Genomic DNA, 24,079 nt, shown 5'->3' with positions numbered 1-24,079 from the left:
TGGCACGCTGGCCTTCACCAGTCATGGTACTGAGTATAGAAGCTGGAATGTTATATTGCGGTTGTACAAGAGATTGGTGAGCCACATTTGGAATATAATGTTCAGTTTTGGTTACCCTGCTGTAAGAAAGATGTCATTCAGCTGGAAAGAGTGCACAGGAGATTTACAGGGATGTTTCCAGGACTCAAGGGACTGAGTTATGGAGAGAGGTTGAGCAGGTTGGGACTCTATTCACTGGAGCATAGGAGAATGAGGGGAGCTCTTATAGAGGTGTATACGATCATGAGGGGTATAGATAGAGTCAATGCGCACAGACTTTTTCACAGGGCTGGGGAATCAAGAACTAGAGGGCATAGGTTTAAGGTGAGAGGGGAGAGGATAGGAACCTGAGGGGCAACTTTTTCACCCAGAAGGTGGTCAGTATATGGAATGAGCTGCCAGAGGAAGTGGTTGAGACAGGTACATTAACAACATTTAAGAGGTACTTGGACAGGTACATGGGTAGAATAGGTTTAGAGAGATAAGGGCCAAATGCTGGCAAATGGGACTAGTTTCAATGGGAATCTTGGTCAGCATGGACCAGTTGGGCCAAAGATCTTGTTTCCATGCTGTACAACTCTGTGACTCTATAACTTACAGCTAAGAAATGAATTGTTAGAAAACCTAAAATCATTAATGTCTTAATAACATTTCATGGAATTATAAACTTATACACACAAAAGGAAGCTACTCGGTCAATTTGTATCAGTCAATTTGTAGTTTTCCTGTTACGAACTGAAAGACTTTTTGAGAGGGTAAAGAAATATTTCATCAATTCAAACTCACTATTTTGTAAATCAGTTAGAAGTGGCTTAAACAGGATCATCATTAGAAGAATAGTGAAAGTTATGAGAATATCCATCCATTAAATCATAATAAACATTCATTAAATCACAATTCAAGTATCTATAAAAGATGATTATAAAAAGATATAGGGAAATGGAGCTGTCAATACAATAGATATATTGTCAAATTACCTGATGTGTGATTTCTAATCCTACAAGTAAACTCAGCATTGTAAAGGAAACAGACACTCTATTACAGTTTCCTATGTCCATGTGCCCTTTCTAGTTTCTAATCATTAACTCTTTGCTTCTAATTCTATTGTGTAAAACATGCACAAATATCTCATTAAATTCAGCACCGGCACTCTGCTTACAATTCACTCATCATCCCTAACAGGGCTTCTTAGAAGTGTCATTAATTAACAATTCTGAGCATTTTCTCTAAGCAGTTAATCACTGTAGAGTATGTCATTCTACACTCTGTAGGCAAGTTATTTAATTATTAACGGTCCAATTATCAGCAAACACCACTGCACAAAATTATTTTGCAAAAGTCGCCAGCTTCAGTAAATTAAAACTACATGAATTAAAAAAATTGGGAGTGGCAAGGCATTATTTTTTGCAATACATCTCATCTCCAGACGAGGAGACAATAAGACACCAGCTATAATTTCAGCCTAATGCCTCCCCCATCTCTGTGACTTTCATGCTTCGGATATCTAGATTTAACAATGCATAAACTGCATTTCTCCAAGTACATCAAGCACTTGAGTTTTTTTGTCTGAAAACTGTTCTTACCATTCCCATAACCATTAGCCTTGCACTAATAATTAACAAATCTGTTGATCAAACGACTAAAAGAAAATTCAAACATTGTGATCAAATGGGTTTTAATTGTGTTGAAATTGTTTTATAGGCCTTCCGAAGTAAAAGCCTAATATTTTTGGGAGGAGTAGGGAGCAGGTGGAGGGGTGGAAAGAAGAGGCACTTAGGAAATAAACAATAATGGGTTTACTGAAAATGCAGAATAAATATCCAGTTAAATTGTTTGGAATGGTGTGGTTTTGGTAACTGTCCAAAAAAAGGTCAAAATAAATTCAAGCAAATAGTACAACATAATGGTACATCAAATAATGGTACAGTCTAACAGAGATCTGGGTTCAATTCTGACCTCGAGTGCAGTCTGTGTGGAGTTTGCATGTTCTCCATTGTGAATGCATGGGTTTCTTCTGGGTGCTCCAGTTTCCTCCCACATGCCAAAGATGTGGTGGTTATAGGTTAATTGGCTATTGTGTAGTACCCCTGGTGTAGGTGGATGGGAGAAGAATCTGGATGTTGATAGGCATGAGATACAGAATATTACTAGGAAAAGGGGTTGATCAAATTGCTCTGAAAGTTGACAGCCTCAATGGACCTCTTCAAAGTCGTGAGAAAACATGAGATATGAACAAGCTCAATGTCCACCCAGCTGTTCTCCAAACAGAGAATAATTTCCATTATTACCAATAGATTGGTACCTCAGGATGCATCTGCAGGAAGAGTAAAGCTAATGAAGTCAATGTAAATAGGAATCAGGGCCAGGGTGCAGCCCTGAGCCCCATTGAACAATGCCCTGCTCACCCTAGCACAATGAACACCAGCCCTCACAGTCAGCCTTTCAACACTAACCCTTGGGTGATTCTTTGGTGCAAGAGGGCCAGTGGAGGGTTGGGATTTACACCAAGTTCCTGGGACCCAGGTTCCTGGCAGTATGAAGAAGGGGTGGGGGTACATACCTGTAATGTGTTTGGATGGAGGTCCAAAATCACTATAATAAATCAGTGCTCTGCAGATAACGCTAAGCACGATACCAATGTACCAGGCAGTAAATCAAGACTTCCCCAAAGCCCCAATTTGCCACTTGCTTTCAAAGAATCCTTTCTAATCATACGACCCTTAATAATTCAACTTCAAACTGCAACAAGTGGAACAGAACCTGGACCAACAACATTGTTCAAAACAAGTAACTCATTGAAGACCTCTGGTGAACTCCGAGGCACTCAATCATTAGTGCACAGGGACGCTAGGTGGGATGATATTGTGTAATGCTCGATCCTCACAGGTGATTGACAGGGAAATCCTTGGAGACACTTCCTGGTTGTGTCCTTTTCCTTGTAGATGGGGAGTGACCTCATTACTCGCCACCCTAAATAAGCACACAGCTGAGAAACAAAGTATTCCATTTCAAGCTCCTGGGATGAAGGGTATATTTAAAAATATGATGCAGTCAGACTTGCCCTCTTATAATGCATAAAGATTTCCCCCTGCCCCCACCAACAAGACTAAAAGATCAGTACCGTATTCCTTCTACATCCCCATCCTGACCACAAATCTCTTGTACCCACGCAAAACATCCCTCACAGTCCGCCTGGACTTTGTTCCACCCATCTCTCTCCCCCACAAGTTACAGACTGAACTAGTGGCCTTATTCCTTCCTGGGGTTTCACTTAGTCGGAGGTCTCTCTCATCACTCAGTGATCTAGATGCGTTGACAAATCTCAGCAGAGCCTGGATCACTGACCTTGGTGCCTGCCCACTGATGGTCAAGAGATCCCTGGCTCCCAGCAGGGCAGCAAGGGACTCAACTGTAGACGGGATGTTAGAAAGTCAACTGTTTTCAGTGATTATAGGGACTCTATTGATTGATCAACTTTTCACTGGAACTACAAATACCAGCAATTACTGCCTGCGGTTGGGATGATCTGGCCCAACTTGCAGCTCATATTCTCTCCCTTCAGTAACCATTTTCTAACCTCAGCAACATAAATAATGTTTCTGCATTGCTCAAAATAGCTAATACCAGTCAAGAACCAGGAATCAAAATTCACCTTGATACAAAATAATAAACTGCATAAAATCAGTCACATTCTCAGCATGATAAACCACCGAGTACAAGGTGAATTATAAACAGAAAATACCTCTGGAGAGACAGAGCTAACATTTCAGATCAATGACCAGAAATTTAAGCTGTTTCTCTCTGCACAGCTGAGATGCGATCTGTTGGTATGTCAACCATTTTGTGGCTTTATTTCAGATTTCCAGCATCAATAGGATTTTGCTTTTGTATTTGAGACCAAGGTGAAGAACATTTATTTCCCACACCTCCAAGAATACTAAAGCGAGCTAGAATTATGAGAATGATGAGAACAGTTAAAATGTAGTGTGGAGAGAGGGAGGTATAAAGAAAAAGGGGGAAATGGTGGTTCCATTGCACAAAGAAATCTATGTTCATTGATGCATGTTTGTTTACATTTATTGCTGACAGCCACTTCAATTTTTCTTTAATTATAATTTAATTTGCATGACAACGGTGCTGTCCATTCCAATTAAACATAACAATAGGTTAATTATAAAAGATAGAACACCATTACTGCCACAGAGCAGAACAATTTGTACAAATGACATCATTACACAAGAGCATGACTTGAACCTTTTGGATACCTGGATATTCTGGTACATTCAGGTGTAGTATGCACACTGTGAATAATTCAAAGTAGGCTTACAAGCTAAGCGTGATTGACAAGCAATAGGCACATTGTCAAAAATAAGTGACTGTGAACAAACTTTCAGTTATTTGGACAAGATCACAGAAATATGGTTGAGAACAGCGCAGGACTGGCAGCTTAATGTACCAAGGTATGAAGTTTCAGACATTACAGAGAGGGATGCAAAAGGAGGGGGAGTGGCACTACTGAGAACATCACGGCTGTACCAAGAAGGATATCCTGGAGGGATCATCCAAAGAGGCCACATGGGAAGAATTTAGGAATAGGAGAGGAACAACCACTTTGCTGGGGTCATACTATAGGCCTCCAATAGTCAGCAGAACAGATGCATAAGTAAACTGCAGAAAGGTGCAAGAGTAATAGGGTTATAGTGGTGGGAATTTTAACATTCTCGATATTGACTGGGATTGTCTTATTGCAAGGAAATTTGATGGGGAGGAATTTAAGTGCAAACAAGAGTGTTTTTTTTCTGAGACAATATGTAGATAATCCTACTGGAGACAAAGCAGTACTCAATCTTAGGAAATAAATCTGGGCAGGTGGTGGAAGTGTCGGTAGGGGAATACTTTGGGAACAATGACCATAATTCTCTAAGTTTCAGGATTTCTAAGATTTGGGAATCTGGATGACAAAGGATATTGAAGCATTGCTAAGGGAGAAAGCATATGACTGGAACTGAGTGAATCTTGACAGAGGGGGTAGGAGAGAATTTAAGGAATTAAATGTAATTGAGTTTTTGAAGAGGTAACTAAGAAGAATGATGAAGGCAGGGCGGTAGACTTTGTCCATACGAACTTTAGTAAGGCATTTGACAAGTCCCACTTGGTTAAGGAAGATAGAATTTAAGGCAAGCTGGCTAATTGAATGTAGAAATGGATTGCTGATGGGAGGCAGAGGGTGGCGATGGGAGGATCGGGCAGAGTAATGTCGGATGGAATTTAATCCAGATAAGCACAAGGTGATGCACTTTGGGAAATCAATTAAGGGTAGGACATGTACAGTAAATGGTAGGGCGCTAAGGAATGTTGATGAACAGAGGTACTTCAGGGTTCAAGTCCACAGTTCCCTGAAAGATATGAAGGCAAACATGCAGTATGCCTTCTGCACTACCCTATCTACCTGTAGTGTGATGAAGAAGGCATAGTGCACATTTGCCTTCATAGGTCAGGGCACAGAATATAAAAGTTGGGATTTAGCATTGCAACTTTACAAAACATTGATTAGACCGCACTTGGAGTACTGTATTCAGTTCTGGTCGCCACATACTACGAGAAAGATGTGATGGTGCTGGAGGTACTGCAGAGGAGTTTCACCGGGATGCTGCCCAGATTGGAGGGCTTTAGGTATGGGGAGAGATTGCATAGGCTGGGTTTGTTTTCCCTGTAAGAAAGAAGGTTGAGGGGTGACCTGAGAGAAATATATAAATAAAAATGCATAGTTAGGGTAGATAGTCAGAATCTTTTCCCCATGGTAGCGGTATCAGAAACAAGAGGGCATAGTTTAAAAAAAAGAGGAAGAAGTTTTAGAGGGAATTGGAGGAGAAAGCTTTTTATTTTTTTTTAAAAGCACAGGTAGAGTTTGATACCTGGAACTCATTGTCAGAGTTGGTGGAGGAATCGGATACAATCATGACATTTGAGACACATTTAAAGAGGCGCCTGAATAGGCAAGGCACAGTGGGCAAATGAGATTAGTGTAAATGGGCAAAATTGTCAACATGGATGTAGTGGACTGAAGGCGTGTGACTGTGCTGTACAATTCTGACTCTATGAACGCAAAACAAAGTAACAACTGGTCAAGTTCTACAGGTCATCTCTCTGACCTACATGACTTGTCTTCCTCCTGCTGCTCCACTTCCACAAACTCAAAAATAACAAATCTGCAAACAGTTAATCATTTAAATTCAAGTCAGTCAAATTTAATTAAAAATGTAACTTTGAATTAAATCCTGCTGATAGCACATTCCCATACGAGATAAGAGCCATGTATAACTTAGAAAGTAAGCCTTTTTGTAATGATTGTTTGGTTGACACCTTTTCAAGATTTACTGCAGAAAAATACTTATTTAAGATAATGCAATTCATTACAGTAACAATCACAATAACGCAACCAATATTTGATTCTCAAGAATCAAATAACTGAGAAATACACAAAAGCAGCAAATGCTAGGAATGCTCAACAGGTCAGGTTGCTTCTGTGGAGAGAGAGACAGAGCCAACATTTACAGCTGATAACCTTTCATCAGAGCAAATAAAGATCTGTGCAAATTTGGGATACTGGAGTTCAACACAATATAACAATTACTACTTTGAATCACAGGGACCCAAGGCATTTTGCATGCAAGCCTCTAGGCAAAATTGTAACCAAAAAATAACGTTAAGTTCAACCTCAAACTAAATATCATTGAGAGACCATTACACATTCTATTATGCATTACAACTCTCCCTCACCTACTTTCCAAATATAAACCACAATAACTCAGTCTTGATACAAAACTAATCATGATTCTCAATGACAGCACACAGACAAGAAAGAAGTATAACCAAACTGACATTCTTCCAGAGAGCTCAAAAAAATTGTGAAATATCTCTTTTGAAATTTCTCCTTTGTCCTTTACATTCACCTTATAGTGTAAGTTAAGGGCTCTACAAGTATGGCTCTTGTTAGTCTGAGTTTCAAACAAAGTCTGATTCCTGATTCTCAGAATCTTTATGAAAATGGCCGCTGTTCAATAAGCATCGTCATAAATGGGCAGTTGCAGTTCCAAGTTGCTCTTGCTAACCACTGGATGGAAATGGAATGCAGTGCAACAACAGTTTTGAAAATGCAATTATGAAAGTACTGGCATACACAGCCGCAAAAATATTAAACTTATTGGTAAAATCACCTTTACAGCAGTTTCCAAATCCCAATCAATTTATTTGACTTCAAAAATGGAAAAATTGAATGTGTTCTAATATAACACCATTAATTTTCCCCAAATAACCATTTCGGATTCCTTTTACAGCATTTATAAAAGTGACACACAGAACATGGCTGTTGGAGAAAAAACTGGACATAAATATTTAATAATTTAGTAACATTTACATTGGTTGGTGTAAACAAATATTAAACTGGGAAGCCACTATAACGTTTCAGGCAGAGCAAGGACATTTCCCTACAGCTGCAGGTTAAAATCCTAGTACTCTCTGCCGACTCTGTATTTTTATGCTGTGGTTACATTTATTGATGAATGGAATGAAAAATCACCAAGAAGACATGGAGAATGTCAAAATAAATATGCACTGCAAAAAAAAAACAAAATAGACAACTCCTGCATAAGATGGAACCCAGTCAGGAAATATTTTAACAAATAGTTCCTTCACATTAAAATGGAACTCAAAGCCATCAAAGCTTTAAGGATTCCAAATACGTTCGAACTCTAAACTTATCAGCATCACCGTATTCATATACAGTGAATTAAGAATTTTAATCACAGAGCATAACGATATTAAGCACAATGATTTTTATTTAAATCTGTAAACCAATCGCCGAAAACAATCAGCAACTTGGTGTGCACATTGCGTCCTTTGGAAAGCTGGCAAGCAGTCCTCTGCACCAAACAAGGAAAGTGGGTAAGTATATGAAAGGAAAGAATTTGCAGGGCTATGGGATTTGGGCAGGAGTGAAGGACTCAATAGATGGCAATGCCTAAACCTAGTACTGATTACTCTTGTGTTACTATTCTGCAGTTCTATCTGAGGTGGTTATACAGAGACCCTGCTGGGCATTCTGCGACATCAAATCACTGGTAAATGCAAGACTGACTTCACCATAGAAATTACACTATTGAAAAAAAACTGCTGGATTTTGACTGCTGGAGCAGGCTTTAGAGGATAGGCAATGATCGACTGGACTGCAGATTAAAGAGCTCATTCCACCACAGCTGCTTCCTGGGAGCCCAGCAGTTAAACAAGGCCCACTGTGGTCCACCTCCTCTCTTGGAGGATGCATACTGACAGCAATCCCTACCGCAGATACCTCCTGCACAATGCCCCCTCTGTTGATGGATACACACATTGCCCATTCTCAAACCACCTGCATGACTGCTCCAAACCAGCCCCAACTGTTAAACATCAGTTCCTTTAAGAAGCCCAAAGTTGCATAGGACATGGCAACCAAAGTTCCATTCTTATGCATAAAGGTGTCCAGGATTCATGATTCTAAGCTGCAGGATACATTGCATATACTGCACATTAAAAGAACACACTCCTCCATGATCATGTGCAAATCTACTGCAGGTTTCTAATGCATCACTGTTTTTAAGCATGCATTTTTCAGGTACGATAGTGTAGTGGTTAGCGTAACGCTATTACAGCACCAGCGACACGGGTTCAATTCCGGCCACTGTCTGTGAGGAATTTGTAGGTTCTCCCCATGTCTGCATGGGTTTCCTCTGGGTGCTCCAGTTTCCTCCCACATTCCAAAGACGTACGGGTTACGAAGTTGTGGCCATGCTATATTGGCACTGGATGCATGGCGACACTTGCGGGCTGCCCCCCCCCCCCCCCCCCCAGAACACTACGCAAAAGATGCATTTCACTGTGTGTTTCGGTGTACATGTGACTAATAAAGATATCTTATCTTAGAATGCAAAACAACTTATAGGCTTGTATCATGGTAGTAGGGGAGGGAAAGAATAAATCTCCCTGCATCATATCACAGATATGCAAAGGGGAAGCAAATGGACAATTAAAATGCAAAGCTTTTAAGAAGATACCATTGAAATCTTAGATGGAGATAGGTTTTAAGGCACTGCATTGAGGTAGGGAATCCCAGAGGACGGGGCTTAAGTCACAGTGGAAAAGGGGGCATGGAATGCACAAAAATGGTCAAAGGAAGCAGGGAAGCCCTAGGACTCAAGAAGGCCCCAGGGGAGGGGTGAAGGCATAGCGATTTAAACATAAAGATGAGAATTTAAAATTCTCATCCTTAAGAATTTTATGTTTCAATTAGATTTCCTCCAGGTGCTCTGGTTTCCTCCCACATTCCAAAGACATGAAAGTTGGTAAGATCACTGTAACTTTACCCTAGTGTGTAGGTGACTGGTAGAAAATGGGGGGAGTTGATGAGATTGTTGGAGTAAAATGTAAATTGGATTAGTGTAAATGGTTGTTGATGGTTGGCGTGGACATGGGGATCAGAGGACCTGTTTTTGTGCTGTGCCTCTATGATTCTAGATTCCCTCTCAATTATCTAAGCTTCAGAATCCAGTTAGTTAAATCTCCTCTCATAGAGCAGTTGAACCATCCAAGGGACCGGTCTGGTGAATTTTTGCTATGCTTTATGGCAAATGGGTCTTTTCTTAGGCCAAAATTGCGCACAATACTCCAGATCTCTCATCAAGGCCCTGTGTAATTGTAGAAATACACCCTTGCTATTTACTCCTCTTGCAATTAAGGCCAACATACCATCTGCTTTTTAACTGTATCGGTGTGTTTCCTCTCAGATCCCTGTGTACATCAACTGTCTTTGTTTTCCTACTAAAGTTGATTACTTCACATTTACCTACGTTTTAATGTATCTGCATTTCTTTGCCCATTTGCTCAATCTGTTACCTTGCAGCATCTTTGTATCCTCCTCAGAATTCATAATCCCATTGAGTTTAGTACACTATAAAATGTTACATTTGGATCACTCATCCATATCATTGATATACATTATGAATAGCCGAGCCCAAGCACTGATCCTTGCAATACCTGACTACTGCCACATGTCAGTCAGGGAAGTAAGAGATAAAATTGGAAAAAAAACACAAAAAGAGAAAAAAAAATTCACACTGAGCCACTCTTGGTAGAATACATGATCTTTATTGTTGGTGTTGAACTAGAATTCCACATTCTATTCTTTGGCATGCACAGTGTTGATGACTACTTTGTATTGTGATTTTAAAAATAAAATCAAGAAATTTACTAAGCAAACAAAAGACCCTAATCATTTGCAGCTGGCAAATAGTTTATCCTTCAGCAAAAGATAATTGCATGCCTCAAGAGACACGTGGTTCTCAGTGGGCTGGATTGGCAACCAACCTATTGTGTGGTGAAAATAATGATGAAAGTTGGAATGTTTCTCTAATGTGAAGTGGAGCAGAAAACATAAGGGCAGATATAGTCACACAGGAAAGCAAGGCTGGGTTTTCCTCAGGATTTCCTTTGAGTTGGTGTTGCAAATTAAAAGCAAAGAATTCATAGGCACTTTGCTTTCCACCATTTCACAAGTCAGGATTTAATTCTCAGATATCCAACCATAATTATTAATTTCAAAGACATACATGTATTTTGTTAGAATTTATTGGGATTTGTAGCAAACCTCTTATTTTTAAAAAGCTCTTTGCTAATTAAGTCAGAACATCCAACTAACAATATTCATAACTTTGTTATCAAATTTCTGCTATTTTTTGAGAATGCATGGTGTAGTCACTTAGCTTCGTTTCTTTTCTTTCATGGGTAAAGTCCACAAATCTCCATGTTTAACTTTAGTTAACTAATTAGTAATGTAAAACTTTGATGCTCATTTTAGTTTCTATATTCAATTATTAACCAAAGTTATACATCAATAGGATCAAAGCAAAGGCTATTTCTCATCCCAGGTAACCACTGACAATTTGCATTTATTTACTGCCTTTAGTACAGTAAAATGACCCAAAGCATTTTACAGAACTTGACCAAACAATTTTTATTTTGTTGGAGCAGTTGCTGATTCCCAGATTTCGCTCCAATGGCTCTCAGGGTCCAGATCATTCCATGAAAGTTGGAGCACACAAGATCAAAAAAAAGATTTTCTTGACTTGAGCCTACAGTTTGGTAAATGGGTGATATCTTCATATAGCAGGAACTCAGGATTGGGCACAATCTAATGTTGGGAGCAGATTTTACAGCCCCACATAATTCTACTTCCTTTCTCCTTAAGCAGCCCCTCAGGTTCAAGGATGAATCACCTTCACCAATTCTATAGGTTCTGAAGTAGCTGATGAGGCCAATGTGGGGGACACACATTCTGACACAGGTGGGAAAAGAAAACAACCTGGGGAGGTAATACACTACCCTCCACTGCTTACACTGAGCTTCTGCTCCCAACACACAGATGATAGTCTCAATGCCACCCCAAATGCCTCTTCTCCATTTTAAGCAGTCATGGGCAAGCTATTACACTTTCTATAATCCAACTGAAAGGAAAGGCAGGTTCTCAATTTTGTCTCATCTATCTAAAATATAAAGAGCAAATCAACAAAATAATCTGGAAGATCAGCTGCATACCTAGAGATTAACTCCAGACCTCAATGAAATTTGTCTAATCCTCCTCCTCCAACAGCAATTTACTGTATATTTATGTAGCATGTAAACACAAAGTGTGTGAAGGAATTTAACTGCAGTATTATCAAACAACATTTATAATTACACCATAAAAAGGAAGTTAGAGTGAACAAATAAGCCTCAGTCAAGAGTTTTGAAGAGTAGCTTAAAGAAGAAAGGGAGGAATAGACAGGGAATTCCAGAGTTTTGGCAGCTAAGATTTCTTTATTAGTCACATGTACATCGAAACACAGTGAAATTCATCTTTGCGTAAAATGTTCTGGGGGCAGCCCACAAGAGTCACCACACTTCCGGCGCCAACAAAACATGCCCACAACTTCCTAACCCGCATATCTTTGGAATGTGGGAGGAAACTGGAGCACCCAGAGGAAACCCACGCAATCACAGGGAGAACATACAAATTCCTAATAGACAGCGACCGGAATTGAACCTGGGTTGCTGGCGCTGTAATAGTGTTATGCTGACTGCTACACTACCATGCCTGCCCCTCTAGATGTATATCTGCAATATTGATTAAATTCAGGATGATCATAAAACCAAAACTCAAAGACCCACATATCTTGGAAGATTACAGGAAGAAGATTACAGGGATTTGGGACATTGACATTATGGATGGATTTTCAAACAAGAATGAGTATTTTAAAATAGACTCGCTGCTTAACCGGTTAATGGATGTATTTGACTTGGTGGAAGCTCGGATAAGGGTAGCAGAATTTTGAATGACCTGATGTTTCCAGAGGGTAGGCAAAAGAGGCCGGCCCAGAATGCATATTCAAGTCTATCGATAACAAAGACATGGGTGAAGGTTCCAGCAACGGGTAACTGAGGCAGGTGAGAGTCAGGTGATATGCAAATGGAAATAAGTAATCTCAGTGATAGTCCAATTGTGCAGTCAGAAATATTTCAGGCAGCAAAAGTTAGAAGCAACCTGATTTAATTTCAGATGAATGAGAGGAGGAGATAGACTGAGTGGCAAGGTTACAATGTTTGAGTCAGGGACCAAAAATGGTGGCTTTAGTCCTCTTATTGATCTTTTGAAGGAAATCTTTGGTCATCCATCACTGATGTCAGGCAATTCCAAGGTAGCAGAGGAATCATGAGAGGTAGAGCTGAATACCACCAGCGCACATGTCTAGGTGCTGAATTTCAGCAAATGTTTCTGAGGGGCAGTGAAGAGATGGGAAACACATGAGATCACAGAATAATATTTTCAGGACACCAATGGAATGATGCAAGAGCAGGAAAATGCCACCAGTCGATTTTCCAGAAATGACTGGATAGATAGAAGTAGCAAAGGCACAACCAGCTGGATAATGGAGGAGAGGTATTGGAGGAGAATAGTGTAGTCAACCACAGCAAAGGCTGCAGACAGGTTGAGAAGAACAGAGGATAAGGAAGGGATAGATTACTCTTGGAGTGAGTCATACTGCAAGTCATCAGTGACCTTAATAGCAATTTTGTAACTTGCAAAATTGATTCAAATAAGGAGCTCAAGGAGAGACTGACTTCAGCATGGGATGCTGCAACCCAACATTAGAGTGGAAAAGCAGTCACAGATTGGGCAGTACCTGGATGGGTGGAGGAACCATGTCTTTTTGAGGCAAGAAATAATGCAAATTTGGAGGGGGTGCAGTACCCAAGATGAGAGAATTAGCAATATCGGCAAACATGGTAGACAGGAAGTGGGATCATCTATTTCCTAGGAATCGGGTCAAAGAAGCAGCAGGTGAACTGTGTGGTCAAGATAAATCAGAATCAGGTTTATTATCACAGATATACGTCGTGTAATTTGTTGTTTTGTGGCAGCAGTACAGTGCAAAACAAAAAGACATAAAAATTACAAGTTACAAAAATAAATAAGTAGTGCAAAAGAGGAATAACGAGGCAGTGGTCATGGACTGTCCAGAAATAAGATGGCAGAGAGGAAGAAGCTGTGCCTGAAACATTGAGTGTGGATCTTCAGGCTCCTGTACCTCTTCCCCGAAGGCAATAACATGAAGAGTGCACGTCCAGAGGTGGCGAGGGTCCTTAATGATGGATGCCAACTTCTTGAGGCACCGCCTCTTGAAGATGTCCTCGATGGCAGGGAGGGTTGTGCCTGTGATGGAGTTGGCTGAGTCTACAACACTCTGCAGCCTCTTTCGATACTGCACATTGAAAGCTCCATGCCAGATGGTTATGCAACCAGTCAGAATGCTCTCCACCATACACTTGTAGAAATTTGCAAAAGTTTTTGGTAACATACCAAATCACCTCAAACTCCTAATGAAGTAGTGCTGCTGCCGTGTCTTCTTCATGATTGCTCAACGTGTTGGGTCCAGGATAGATCCTCCGAGATGATGAAGCCCAGGAACTTGAAGCTGCTCACCCTTTCCACCACCGACCTCTCAGAGATCTGGTGTGTGTTCTCCTGACTTCCCCTTCCTGAAGTCCACAATCAATTCCTTGGTCTTGCTGACGTTAAGTGTGAGGTTGTTGTTGCAACACCACTTAACTAGCCAAACTATCTCACTCTTGTATGCCTCCTCATCACCATCTGAGATTCTGTCAACAACAGTGGTGTCATCGGCTAATTTATAGATGGCATTTGAGCTGTGCCTAGCCACACAGTCATGAGTTTAAAGATAATAGAGCAGTGGGCTAAGCATACATCCTCGCGGTGCGCCCATGTTGATTGTCAGTGAGATGTTACTATCAATCCACACTGATTGTGGTTTCCAGAGGTAGTAAAGGATCCAGCTGCAGAAGGAAGTACAGAGGCCCGGGTTTTGAAGCTTGTGGTGTTGAACGCCGGGCTGTAATCGATAAACAGCAGTTTGACATACGTTTTGCTGTTGTCTAAGTGCTCCAAAGCCAAGTGGAGAGATGAGTTCAGAGAAAGGCAGGAGGGGTGAAATAAGATGTCAGTGGCCAAGTGGGAAAAGAGCAGAAATAGCAGAATGGTGAACATTTCACTGGCAAAGAAATTCAAGGCTCCATTCACTTGATGTCAGAGATGAGAGTGGAGGAGACAAGAGAGAAAAGCTTAAGATGACAATTTGCAGTGGATCGAAGACAGCAAGAATCATCTTGCATTCCAGGATCAGTCTTGGTAGGCTGATCGTATTTGGGTACACCACACAAAGTGCACAGTTAAACCTGTTGACCACCTAATCCACACAAGTTTGCATCACTTGAAAAGGGAACAGGTATGAGGATTGGACTGTGGTAGAGGCCAGGGGGAAGAGAAGAATTGTAGCCAAAGTTGAGGAGATGATGCAGTTGAAGAAATGAGCATCTAAGAAATGCCACAGCAAATGGAAGTCAAGTTGAGACAGGCCATTTAAGTTCAAATATGATAGTGTTATGAGCAGATAGGAAAAACAACACTCAGTGGCCTGGATATGTCAAGTGGTAGATTTCACAGAGCCAGCATTAATAATGGATAAACTTAATTGTACAAACCTGAATACAGCTGTTTAAGAAACACATGACTATCCCAAATGCAGATTCTCGACGCGAATAGATCAGAATTAGTTGGACCACTTTGCTGGTGAGCCTTTAAGGTCACCATTGAATTGACTTAGGAATTTATATTTCTGCAGACTGGGTCTATGGAACGATTGTGACAGAAGGCCATTTATATTGCAGTAAGGATCCCAGTTGAATCTGGAGCTGCAGGCATCTTCTGTCATGTGGGAACTCTGTTCATGACAATATCATTGCATCCTGCAGAGAAATCTGAATGGTTGCTTTAAGTACCTTGGTTTAACTACATGTTGTCCTTGATTAGCCTATGCTTCTATTTAAATATATTGGCAGGTGGACACATTTCTGACTTGTGAACTGTTCAGGTTACAAACAGTTCTCAGGAATGGACCCCGTTGTAAACTCTACTCCATCAGTAAGAAAACATAAATGCTGAATTAAACTCTGATAACAAGCAGACTTCCAAATATATATAACTACAGATCACTACATACAGATTAATACATCACCTCTTTTACATCACCTTTCCTGAATCTTCAATAATGAGTTATATTTCAGAAATACCCAATCTCCTTTTACACCATACTACATCCTGTTGATACATTCAAAGTACTCCAGGACTTGACAAAGTTAATGTTTTACCTGGATAGGGGTCCAGAACAAGGGATCAGAAACTCAAGATAAGGGTTCTGCCATTCATGAGATGAAGTTTTCTTACCCAGGTTATAAATCTTTGGCCTGTGAAGACCCAGGTCACTGAGTCTATTCAAGATAGCAATCAATAAATTTTTATTTATCAGTGGAATCAAGAGATATGGTGTTTTTGCAAGAAAGTTACGTTGAGGTGAAAGAACAGCTGTGATCTAATTGAATGGCATGGGATGACAATTTTCCTTTTTTTTTAATAAAACACAAAATACTGGAAATACTCAGCAGCTCTGGTAGCACCTGCAGAATGAGAAAAAGTTAAATATTTCAGGTCAATGATCTTTCTTCAGAACTGAGAAGATTTAGAAACCAGACATGTTTAAATTTGTAGAGAAGTGGGAAGGAGGATAGAACCAAACATACCTATGATATGATGGAAGGCAGGAAAGAGTAAATGCCAAAATGCTGTAGTAAAATGGAATAGTGAATAAGAAAAGCTCAGCCTAGAGGTGTAAACAGAAGCAGAATAAGTATCTTAAGTTACTAGAATGGAAAAGCAAAATCAAACCTGGAAATAGCAAATGCAAATACTGGAAATGATGATTCATGCATCTGAATTCAGTGACAAGTCTGGAAAGCCATCATATGCCTAGCGGGAAGATGTGGTGTTCTTCCTCAAGCTTGCATGTGGGCTTTGTTGAATGGAGGGTGAGACCAGAATTCAAAGTAGGAGATGAAGGAAGAATTCAAGTGACCTGTGATTGGAAGCTAAGGGTCACATATATAGACTGAGCAGTGGTGAAAAGTTGTCTAATAACATGTATTTGATTTTCCCAAATGTAAAGGAGACCACATTGTCAGCACCAAATGTGGGATACTAAAGTGCAAGAAATACCCAGAAATCAATGCTTCACTTGGAGAATACGTTTGAGAGACTGGATACTGTGAAGGATGGAAGTAAGATGGTAGATGTGGCATTTCCTGTGGTTACAAAGGATGGTAGTGTGGGAAGGGGAGTGAATATTGATGGAGATGGAAAAGTGAACCAAAATGTCTCAGAGGGAATGGTCCCTTTGGAGCACTGGAAGGGAATGTGGATGTTGCCGCAGTGGACAGAGTACAAAGGGAACCTTTTGCTGTTCTGGTGGGAGGGGGGTGGGAGGGGGAAAGTGTGTGTGGAGGAAAAGAGCAAGAACAAACATGTTAGAAATGGCTGATGGCCTTGTCAACTACAGTGGTGGGGAAGAGGAATGGAATGGAATGGAATAGAGGGGGAAAGGGACCAGGTATAAACAGGGTCCAGGAAGAAAAGACCAATCTGTATGCGAGATGGCATAAGTCAGAACAAATGCATCCGACCCAGGAACCACGAGAATGGAATAGTATCCTTACTGGAAGCAGTGTGAGAGGAAGTTTAGATATGGTAGCCGTGGAAGCCTACAGGTTCGTAGTTGATACTGGCTTCACTAACTATCCTCTGAAGTAGTGATAATCAAAAGGAGAGAGTCTGAGATGGCGACAGTACAGTGAAAGCTGGCAGCAAACCTGATGAAACTTTCTTGTACAGTCAAGAGCAAGAAGCAGCACCAAAATAGTCATCATCACACTGATACATACAGTATACCTGAGAGTAAATGTACATTAGATATTCTGAAAGTACTGGGACAAGTTGAGAAGGCCTTTAAAATTATACAGGATCCTTGAAGGTTATACTTGTCCCTAATAAAACAATGGCCAGTCACCAGCTGAAAAATTCTGTTCAATTCTAGTCAACACACTTTGAAGAGGCAAAGGCCTTAGAGATGGTGTGCTTTGACGAGAACAAGGATTGACAGACTTGCTCAGAGAGCTGGAGAAGCTGGAGATTTTCTCCTGAGAACAGAGAAGGCTGGAAAAGATTTGATAGAGGCTTCCAAAAGTTATGAATGTCTTTGTTAGGTTGAATTAGAACACATCAGTTCCGGTTGCATAAAAGCTGGTAACCAGAGGATATAGAACAATGGCAAGTAATAAAAGATTCAATGTTATCACAGAAATGACTCTTTTGCAAAGCAAGTTGTTCTAATTTGAAGCATAGTGCTTGAGTGGCTGGTGGACTCGGATTCAAAAGAATTGGATAGCGTGTTGAAGGAAAATAAAGAGCTATGGGTAAGCAGAAGAGCAAATGGCTGGATAGTTCTACTATCTGGCATGAAAGGCTGAAGGATCCAGCAGTTCATATCTCTGCAAATTTCTGTATGTGACATTAATCAAAAATAGAGGCAGAGCTATTGCATTTTGCTTTTAAGAGCTCATTTTTGATCTGTTTACTAGAGTTTCTATGAAAGCACACTTTACTTTTTAAAATGCATTCCCAGCAACTTTTGAAAACTTTCCAATTGAATGAAAAAAAATTACTGACTGAAGTGCAGGTCCTGCCTTTTGTGGTACTGAGTCACATAGACTCGGAAATAATAGGCTTGATCTCAAGACTGTGATGTTAGACAATCTTGGCTGTACCTATATTAGTCGATTTTGGCTATGTTAAACCATTGGTTGTTAGAAAAGGAAGAACTTGCAAGGGAGGTCCTGAAGTTATGCCTCATCTAAAACACAGCATTCCCCCAGGAATATACTGAAGCGTCACTCTGCATTATCTGCCCATTTCATGGAGGATTTAAGTCCTTATCTTCTTGATGATGAGACAACATTACTGCTGCTAAGCTAAATCAGACTCTAGCACTCTGTGCATAAAGGCAAGCCCAGGCTCCACTGTACGTGCCATCTTAGTAGCTTTCTTGATTCATGAGGAAAGACACTTATTAATGCTGGGAAGTTAAACCCTTCAGAAGAAGATGGGACAATTAGGAGGAAAATGAGCAAAAATTACCACTTGTCCAAGAACCCCAAAATACTATTGTATTGTCTTTTCAGCACGAGGTATAGTGTTTCAGGTAAGGCAGGTAAGGAATAAAATTGATTGGAACAATGTTAGTGTACAAGTTTTATTCTTCTCTTTATCCAAGTGCTGAATCATCCCCATCCCATAATCAATATTATTTCAGCTCCCTAACAATCTGCTCGGTATCTCCATGCCAGTGACACTGCTATCATCAGTACTCAGAAGCTACTTTTTTGTTAGAACATCAATTAAATTGGGCTGACCATAAAAGAGTGATTGCAGCTACAATGAGAGGGAGTCTAGATGACAAGACAGTCTTTAACATTTGTCTAGAAACAAAAGGCACTGTCCAACCACCACACTAAATCTTGCAGCTTTGAGGATGAGAACAGATGTTGTATGTGGATACACAATGAAGTATGACCATGATTTCCAGACATGTTGAACAGAGGTCCAAAAAGGTCGAGTTCCTGTGGTCAGCAGCTACTCTCATTTTATACTGTAATTCTTGGGGCATTGTATTATTACAAATTAAGGTGATATATTGAAAGGATTAAGTCCTTTCAGGAGGGAAAAGAAATGGCTCCAAACAATTGGATTTTAAGTGCTGACACAGATTGCCCCCACAGAGAAAGGGATGGAAGAGTACTATATAAAGTTGTCCTATCAAAATATTCTACTATCTTAAAAATAATTTTAAATTGAAGCAGTTTTAGTTTAATGAAAAGGCACTTTCCATCCACAACCGTACAACACTGATTGCAAACATATCCAGAAGCTTACTCTATTAACTAAGTGAGAACTTGCCAGCAATGGTACAATTCTGTCAGACCATCCACACTTATCACATGATGCAAGAATAACAAAAGAATTGACAGGCAAGCAAAGAAACTTGGGACAACAATCCGAGTATATTTCAAACAAAATTATGCTTGGCTGCACGCAGCAAGGGTCCAATTCATTTTAGAAACCTCACAATCTTTAACTTGCAAAATGAATGGAAGTCACCAGTAAAGCTTGAGATTTTACGGATATATTAATCACCTTAAGCCAAGTTATAACCTGCTAAGCAAGTCACAAAAATAATAAATAAATAATGTGATAACGTTGTAGAGCAATGCAGGAAGCACGTCTTACTGCTGCAGAACACTTGAGACACAGTTTTGACCTAATTAGGAGTCTGCAGCTATTGCAGTGTACAATCACGAGTCTCAGGAGGATACAAGGAGGAATTATTTTGCAACTCCAAGCCAGAGATAATTTATTGCAAAACCACATTTAGCAGAGAGAGAAGCCAATGCTACAAATAAGCACAGCCAACATCCATCCACCTCCTGTAACTGGGCCCAAACTCTACCCCTTATTGAGGCACCAGATAACATTCTATTTTGTTTGCCTGCTGTACAGGTGCCAAATTAAACTTCTTCAGCAATCACAAACAAATCAGGGCATGTTCATGGCACAAAATGCCGAGGATTTGCCAAGCCAAAAAATCCATCACAAAAGAAAGACAAACATGTGTCAAATGTCAGCAGTTCACATTGACAAGCAGTATTCTTGAGGCCCAGTATTAACATCTCTTCTATCAACAATTGCTGTAAAATATCAGTAAGGACTGTGCCTAACTACTCAGTATTGGTCCTGATAGAGTGTTAGTGCTATTAAAAGCAATTCTGACTACAGCAAGCTCTGAGAATTTACACGGAGGAGCAGAGGGATCTAGGGGTTCATATTCACAGTTCATTGAAAGTTGCCTCACAGGTGGAAAGAGCAGTTAAGAAGGCCAATGGGATGTTGGCTTTCTTAAGTCGCGGGATTGAGTTTAAGAGCCGTGAGGTGATGATGCAGCTTTACAAAACTCTAGTTAGGCCACACTTAGAGTACTGTGTTCAGTTCTGGTCGCCTCATTATAGGAAGGATGTGGAGGCGTTGGAGAGGGTGCAGAGGAGATTTACCAGGATGCTGCCTGGATTAGAGAGTATTGAATATGAGGAGAGGCTTAAGGTGCTAGGGCTTTATTCACTGGAAAGGAGGAGGATGAGAGGAGACATGATAGAGGTATATAAAATATTGAGAGGAATAGATAGAGTAGACAGTCAGCGCCTCCTTCCCAGGGCACCAATGCTCAAGACAAGAGGCCATGCCTTTAAGGTTATGGGTGGGAGGTTCAGGGGAGATGTCAGGGGGAGGTTTTTCACCCAGAGTGTGGTTGGTGCATGGAATGCACTGCCTGGGGTGGTGGTGGAGGCAGATACATTGAACAGGTTCAAGAGCTTGTTGGATAGGCATATGGAGGAGTGTGGGATGGGGGGATATGCGGGAGGAAGGGGTTAGGTAGTGTGAGGGTGGTTTGATGGACGGCACAACATGGTGGGCCGAAGGGCCTCTTTTGTGCTGTATGGTTCTATGGTTCTATGACGACAACATTCAGCTCTGCACTATGTAATGAATGCAATCACCTCGACAAGCAGAAGAATTCAAGTTGGAGTGTGACACAGTGGGGATGAGCAGAAAACTAATAGTGATGAAGGAACAGATGGTAGTACTAAAATGACCCTGAAGGGGAGTGGTAAAAAGTAAATGCGAGTGAAACTGCACACAAAAAAAAATCAAGAGGAAGAGAGCAGGTTTTGTGAGCAAATGGCCTTTTGAATCTTTGCTGACCAAAAAGAATTACTCAGACTAATACCACTTCCCAGTTTTCCACCACTCTTTCAGGTTCCTTTTTGCATTCGCTACTCTTTCAAGGAGTTCCAATCACCATTAAGTGGAAATGTTTCTCCTCAACATCCCTCCGGTCATTTCATCAATTACTTTAAATTGGTTTTGCTTAGTTATTAACTACTCCACTGAGGGATGGCTCACCCATCACTTGTAATTTTATACACATCAATTAACTCTCTCCTCAGTGTCCTTTGCTTCAAAGAAAACCACCCCAGCCTAACCAATCTCTCCTCAAAACTAAATTCTCTAATCCTGCCAATATTCTTGTACTACACACCTGCACACTTTCTCATGCCATCTGTTATCTCCTATAATGTGGCGGCCAGAATCGTACACAGTATTCTAGCTTTGGTGCAACTGTTATGCTTAACAAGTACTGGGCATCTACAATCAAAAATAAAAATTCCATTATTGCAATTCATAATGATTGCCAAAATCTCAAGATCATATTGCATACTAAAACAGCTTATCTAAAACAACATTTGGATGAAAAACTGCACTAACTTGTGTGATGCCATCTATACAAACATTCCTAATGTAATCCAGGCTTTCTGACACATTGCACTCATACACTGAAATAAATGACGTCTGGCAAAAGAACAGTCACAAAAAAAAAACTTCAAGACAAATCCCCTGTTCCAGTACATGGCATTATCTGGAGAGATATCACATAGCAGTTTTGGCTCTCTCGCACATCCAGCAGGAGTAAAATTCCAATGACTGTGAACAATCTTGCAACCAGCGTTGGAGATCAATAGCAGGTACATTGCCAGATAGAGTGCAAGTCTAATTGGTTTATTACCGTTGCATGTGAACAGCCTACTGTTCTGTGACAAATAGACCACAACAAAGTGCAAAGTAGATCACATCACAAGTTGCCACATTAAAATGTTAGCATTAAAAATGTACAATTGTACCATTTTCAAACAGAAAGTAAATTAGACTTAACACACTAAGTTAGATTACATTTTTTCCATTCATTATCCTTGGCAAAATTATAGAAATGAGTATAAAGCAGAGAAATTTTGATAAGGTCTTGGAACCAACTGTTAACAGTTTTTCTTTCCACAAATGCTTGCCTGATCTGCTGAGTTTTTTCCTGTATTTTCTGTCTTTATTTCAATGGGATATGAGTGAGGTCTTAAGTGAATACTTCTCATTGGTATTCGCCAGGGAGAAGGATGTGGAGGCCAAAGAGTTAAGGGAGGGGTTTACTGATATTCCGGAGCACGATTGTATCAGGAAGAAGTGTAAGAAATATTGGAGCACATTAGGGTGGATAAGTCCCTAGGCCCTGACAGGATCTATCCCAGGATGCTAAAGGAAGGGAGGAGATTGCTGGAGCTTTGACAGAGATTTCTGCATCTTCATTAGCCACAGGCAAGATGCCAGAAAATTGGAGAATAGCAATGCTGTCTTATTATTCAAAAAGGGTAGTAGGGCTAAGCATGGAAACTTCAGACCGATCAGTGCGGCAGGGAAGTTGTTGGAGAAGATCCTGAGGGACAGGATCTATGTTCACTTGGAATGGCGGGGATTGACTTGGAGCCAGCATGGTTTTGTGCAGGGGAGATCATGCTTCACAAATTTGATATTTTTTATTTGAGGAGCTAACTAAGACAATTGATGAAGGCAGTGTTAGAGATTATTAGACATCTTTAAGGAGCAATTGAATAGGGGAACAGTTAGTTATTCAAATGAGAACTAGTCTTTAAAAAGCTGTTCACAGTGTAACATCCACTAATGTTTTAAAGTCATCAAAACTGGTGATAGGGCATGGGACATTCTGATTCTGTATCATCATAACTACGCAGAAGATGACAATAAATGAATGTTTATGTTAATTGACCCTCATTGAAACCCCTATGAGGAAATCAGGGAAGGAATTAAGTGGCCATTCCCTGTAGTAATACGTCATTAAAAACCTCTCCCTGCCACTTAATACACAGTTCAGGACATGTCTGTCTTGTCAATTAATATTCTGGCTGTTCATATATTCAGGGAGCTGTCTATAAGCACTGTAACAAAAGTAGTACACCTTGGGTATCTAGTGTTTTGTGCTCAGAACCCCTTGGACCAGGAACTTGTATTTGAATGTTCAAGGGGGTTCTGTCAGTTGGGATGCGCTCCCACTGTAAATATATTATTCTGCAAAGTTACCCATCTACACTCAAAATGTTAGAGTTAAGTAGGTAATTATAGCCATTAATTGTAGTTAATTGTTTATTGTTATCTTTGTATTTAAAAGGTAAAAGCTGTACAGTTGAGTGTCAGGAGAGTAGAAACAGATCCTCCAGATGACCTGCTTCTGTTGAACAATGACCTTTCACATCTATCAGCTTCAGTCTCCAGTGACTTGGTCACAGTCACAATATTTGGGGGCTTGTCCAGGATACGTTTGTGACCTATTTTGTGGCCAGCAACCTCAGCGGTCTAAGGGGGTGAGTATTTTTAAAGTGTAGCACTGCGTACTTATATCTGTTCAGACCACTGACCGTAGGATCCCAAAGTGTCAAAGAACACAAGGGAGAGCAGGAGGGGCAAATGCAATTGTGTGTGTCTGTCTAAGGGACCAGATATCAGACGGCACTGGGCATTTGGTGAGACAGGACCACCAATTATGAAAGGTGGTTACTG

At 40.4% G+C, this 24,079-nt stretch overlaps 1 protein-coding gene across 1 annotated transcript in view; it reads right to left on the bottom strand.

Annotated features, from left to right (window-relative positions):
• LOC127581007 (amyloid beta precursor protein binding family B member 2-like) overlaps positions 1 to 24,079 on the bottom strand; it is a 217,935-nt gene that overhangs the window by 154,306 nt on the left and 39,550 nt on the right.

Source organism: Pristis pectinata, chromosome 2 (genome assembly GCF_009764475.1).
Source record: "Pristis pectinata isolate sPriPec2 chromosome 2, sPriPec2.1.pri, whole genome shotgun sequence".
In the NCBI taxonomy this organism is placed as follows: Eukaryota; Metazoa; Chordata; class Chondrichthyes; order Rhinopristiformes; family Pristidae; genus Pristis; species Pristis pectinata.
The sequence above is the reverse complement of the archived record's forward strand: the minus strand, read 5'-3'. Positions and strand labels throughout refer to the sequence as shown.